We start from the raw sequence: 6000 nt of genomic DNA on the forward strand, positions 1-6000 counted from the left end.
TTCAAACTTTTGCCATTTTGGGTTTAAATATTATGATGTCAGATGGGTCAAAAGTTTCAGGGATCCGGGCTGAAAACTTTAAGAGGAGTTGATTACACAAACTATGTACCCATTTTTGCCACCAGCCCGCTCAATTATTAAGTGTTTTTTACTGAAGCATTTTATAAAAAAGTGCTTCTATGAAGAAGAGAAATTTAAAAGCAAACAATATGGTGTTCCCCTCCCCTACACTAACATTCACCATACATTTTGTCTCTGCCCATGACAATGACAACAAATGAGCTATTAATAAAATTAACAAAACAAGCATCTGGAATATGCATTACGAACAAGTATGTATACCTAGATAGAACTGATAGTCATTTAATTACCTTCCTTTCTTAAATGTTACTTAAGGTTAGATGATAGTAGTAGGCAAGAATGCCCAAATCTGAACAAATCCTTCTAGCAGCACAAAGTTGCATTTCACTTCCAAAAATCATGAAATATTTGCCTTGACAGTACATGTTATAAAAGTCAAATCCACATGAGACACAATAATTGTACAATTTGAAAAATTCATCATCAAAAATTAAAACTAAAATTCCAGAAGGAAATTCCCAGCAAAGCTGTGCCATTTTCATCTGATTAAGAATCCTTTCTCCATTTTGACTGTTGAAATATGGGACACTGGATAAAATACATGTGGTCTTTGTCCAAACTTTATGGGGCATAAATTTTTACTGGGTTCTGGCTTATGTAAGAATTCTTTTCCTTCCACTGCAACAACTGTACCTTAAATTCTTCTGAGGCATTCAAATTGTAATCCATATAAGCGACAAAAGAATAAACAAACTCTCAACTCTTCACTTGTGTAGAAAATTAATATAGGAAACCCCAAAAAATTATACATCTCATGGACATCAATGTCAAAATCAGAGCAAAAACTTATTGCTTGAGAATATTCATAGTCATCAAAAAAAATTATAATTCCAAATGGCAAATTTTCTTCATGAATAAAGCTGTCCATTTCAGAAGCAAAATTAAAAGGAAAGCACTGTATTCCACATGTATGTTAATTCCAAAAAGAGGCTACATGGTCGTCATGGCAAAATAACCCCACAAACTTAGGACAAAAACCTTTAAAGATCTGAATTTTAGCTTTAAAAAAATACTTTCTTGAAAAGTTATATTTTTTCCTAACCTCCTCTGACCCAAATTTTCCAAAGTAGCTATCCTGGAATAAATTAATAAAGATGTCTTAAGTATGAACATGAAAGCTCACAATTGATGGACACCCAACCCCATAAAACATGGATACTCTAATCAGCTACATTTCTGTGCAAAACTTTTTACAGCTAAAAGCCTAAATATTGACAATCTCAAGTGTCTCAAATTATTGCTAAAATTTCACACCTCTTGACGAAAAAAATATTTCTAGACTCTAGAGAATATTGAGTTCTCACTAGATGATTGGTCGAGATTTATTGGGATTTTGGAAAGAGTAAACCAACAATATTTAATTTAGACTCCGTTATAAAACAAGACAGAGCCTCCATTGCAGAGAAACATTTCAATAGGCTCAATTTCAAAATTGAATTAATAAGAATTGATTTAGCACACTATAACATGTCTCCCCTTCCATCTCTATGGAAGCACCTTGATTCTCAAAGAGGTGTATGCTTTAATAATGAAGGACACATGGTTGTTACTAATTTCAACAACCATCGGTTACTTGTTATACACCCTGACTTTCAAACAGCAAGATTCCTAAGAAAAATGCATAAAAAAATCTGTCATTTGACATTTTAGGATGTCAATTCGGTGAAGAATTAATACTCGAGAACTCGTTGGTTTTACCAAGTCATACTCCAGTACTCGCTCGGTTAAATATAGATCTATAAAATTAAACATGTACACATTTTACGCTTAGGCGGTTGTGTGTAATGGCCGTTAGATCCCATAATTGGTTATGTATGACCAGCATTGCAGCAATTAAAAGCTAATTAAATTACTATATATATAGTAATTAAGTTAACAATAATTATCTTATAAAAAATTTAATAAATAAAAATTGAACATCAATGATTACAAAATTAGACTGGATTATCAAGAATAACAATAACATTCCTTAATCTAAATAAAACACAATTTACAAAGGTAGACGAGTATGCAGAACAAAATATTAATATATTGCCAAAAAGTTTACATAAAGTATTCCAATTATAGGAAGATAACTCTGCAAATGGGAGATAATTCATGCTTAAAGCATTATTGATTTGATACAGGGAATTATTGATTATACATAGGTTTTAACACAACATGACACATCTCAGATCAAAACATGTCTCTTCTCAAAGGCTTCAGTATAAATGGGAAATGTTTGAAATACCAAGGCCATTTCTCAGAATAGAGTCATATCAAGTTTGTACATTGCTAAATTTCCTGTTTGTCATGTTTGCTCTTTCACTTAGATATGACAGTATTGATCTAAAGTCACTGTTAATCAGTCCAGAACTTAAGCAGACTCTTGTGTTATTTTGTTTGTTTGTTATAAAAAAACAGACACAGCCTAAAAAGAAAACAATAAAAAGGATGCAAAAACAAACCTTTAATATGGGTATAACCATAGTATAAAAAAAACACCATAAAAAATCGACGCAGCGCGTCACAAAAGTCCACACGTTTATCCAACTTGTCACACGCTACCATGGTGATATCCAAAAATCCTGGGGAGAACACTGTGTCATATTAAATAACAATCTATATTTCTGGGGTTACTTGTCTGTGATTGTGAGGTTTATATCTTATTCATCATACATGTATTAAATAACAATCTAATTATTTCTGGGGTTACTTGTCTATGATTGTGAGGTTTATATCTAATTCATCATATTAAATAACAATCTATATTTCTGGGGTTACTTGTCTATGATTGTGAAGTTAATATCTAATTCATCATACATGTATTAAATAACAATCTAATTATTTCTGGGGTTACTTGTCTATGATTGTGAGGTTTATATCTAATTCATCATATTAAATAATAATCTATATTTTTGGGGTTATTTGTCTCACAGTGATTGTGAGGTTTATATCTAATTCATCATACTAAATAATAATCTATATTTCTAGGGTTTCTTGTCTATGATTGTGAAGTTTATATCTAATTCGTCATATTAAATAACAATCTAATTATTTCTGGGGTTACTTGTCTATGATTGTGAGGTTTATATCTAATTCATCATATTAAATAATAACCTATATTTCTGGGGTTACTTGTCTAAGATTGTGAGGTTAATATCTAATTACAAAATCTTATCCTGGAGACCTAATTCCAAATCTTATCCTGGAAACTTTTTATCATAAAAAATTGTATAGAGTTCTGTGAGAAATCAAACGGTATATCTTAATTGTTAAAGAAAATTAATTTTCTCATTTTAAATGTTTTAATTTGACACTCCCTACATAACTTGCTGCTTGCTACATGACATGTATGTGGGATGGGTTTTGTTCATTGTTGAAGGTAGTACTACAGAGACCTATAGTTGCTAACCTTCTATGTCCTTTGGTCTTTGGTGGAAGAGTAATTTTCAAAATTGTGATGCGAAGGGCAAATGAAAGGCTTTTGTCCTATTTCCACTATATATACTTGAAGGTATCTATCTACTGATGAAAATAAGTGACGAAAGAGCAAATTTATACAACAGGTATAAATTAGTATCAAAGCAAGGACTATCATCATATTTTAGAAACAAATAAACATCATGTACATTTAATGAAAATAGCCATCCCATCTTGTCATCAAATTGCTGGTCCTTCTTATAAACACAGCTGCTATGATACCTATATGCAACAATATAAGTAATATAATACACAAAAGGATACATATCAAAAAGAGAAGTAGATGTAAAACATCCATTTTTTGTCTGCAGGTCAAAGTGAGGTCTGCCAACTGACCACATGGTTGAGAACCTCTTAGCGAATTAGTCACCTTTTAACCCCATAATATCAGGACTTTTATACTGTCCACGAACATAAAAATCTTGAGAAGTAACGCTCCTGTACAATGTACAATGTAGTGTACACCACAAGGGCATTAGCCCGAGAAGATGTATCTAATTTGCACCCCAAGATATTATTATCTATAATTCATGAGGATGGTCGTTCAGCGAGTTTAATGTCGGGGTACCCAATCGCACTGTTCTGAGGGTGGTTTCTGACATTTGCTGAGAAACTGTTGCAACAACATAGTTGATTTTTATGTTCTAACAAGAAGACTTCATGTGATTTTGGAGGGGAACCCAAATTTCCTAGTTAGTGAAAAGTCCCAACGAGACATCAGTGCACAAAATTATGTTCACTAAATTATTTGTCCAATACATGAACATGCACTAAACTAAGACATTTGTAACATATTTTAACTTTTTATATTGAACCGGTAACGTGTAATTTACAAACAAAATAATGCGTTCGTTGATTTTATATGGAAACCATCTTTGCTTATTAAAGTCCGAGAAAACCTTCCGATGTTCTCAGACACGTTAATATTGACAAACAATTGACAAAAGCGTGCTCAAAAATCACATGCTTTATTAGTGTGACAATTGAGCTGTGTTGATTTATCTACTTTCACTTTCAATTTTACTTGCGCAGCTACGGCTTTCACATTGTTTAGGAGAGAAATCATGCATACGGAAAAGCATTCAGTGAATCTCGGAACAATTACTCACTGGAAGTAAATAATTCAGAAGCTGTACATTTCATGAAGTTTTACATTGAAACATAAGAGTTTTCACAAAAACAAGTATATGAATAAAAGTTTTATACTATAAACTTACAATTTAGTGAAAAAAAAACATGTTCAACTTTTTTTTCTACAACTCGTTTCATATGACTTTAAAGCTTCAAAATGATTCTCTCATTTGCACAAGAAAAAATTTCATCAGCATTTACAATGACAAAATAAAATGGGGTGGGCGATCTGGGTACACTGGGCGATTTGGGTACCATGACGTTCCCTTATATTGTATGGAAAAGCATGTGCACTTAGGTATCCAATTACATAACAACATTCTGATGTAAATATAAATGAAATATATTTAAAAAAACTACAATTTCTCAGGAAGTACATTATTTGTAATAGCTTAAAAAAGAATTTTTACTTTCATTTTGTTTTTCATCCTCGGTATTGACCATTTTACTTACAAATACACCAATGAGACACTGTTGATATAAATATAATACTTACATATTCATAAGCAAGCGTAAATGGTCACAGGAATCCCATGAAAATCACAGAACTTGATGATGTCATCAAGCACACAATTATTTTTTACTTCAAACCCAAATTCCTCCATGAAACCTCGTCCTAAATGCAACTTACAAGGTATGTCATTATAAAGAATGTATGACATAGTAAATTTGAAGTCAAATTTAGATACTTGTGAGGAGAAGATTATAAGATACATTTTAGGTACAAATGTACTTCATATGAAACACTTGAAATTTTTCCATGCCTCCATTTAATGATTGACAAGAGCACATTGCCTGTTTCACAAGGAAAGACAACTAACCTTATAATGAATAGTCTATTTGCCAATTACTGACTTCGATTCCGTTCTTTCAAATTTCAACTTTAAGGGAAGTAATTCAATCAAAAAGTAGATCACGCGGCACCGGACATGATGCCTGATTTACTGAACAAACCTTTATAAAAACGGCATCTTTGTTGAAATCTAATTATATATTTTAAACAAAACAAATTTACAGATAAAATGTCCCTATCATTTCAACAAGTTACACCAAAGATGAAGTTTTGAAACCGTACAGGTCAAGAGAAAATGATTTTTACATTTGGTTAGTTAACGTTAGAAATTGCAGAATTCGTCCAGGGCTAGAGTTGCTCCCCTTTGCATGAAGTGTAAAATTCAAAGTCAAAATTGGGAATTCTGTGCTGATTGGCAAGTGGCCTATTGATATTATACAGTCAGACACCCAGTTGAAATCAAACAAAAGAAA

The sequence above is a fragment of the Mytilus trossulus genome, chromosome 2, assembly GCF_036588685.1.
Source record: "Mytilus trossulus isolate FHL-02 chromosome 2, PNRI_Mtr1.1.1.hap1, whole genome shotgun sequence".
In the NCBI taxonomy this organism is placed as follows: Eukaryota; Metazoa; Mollusca; class Bivalvia; order Mytilida; family Mytilidae; genus Mytilus; species Mytilus trossulus.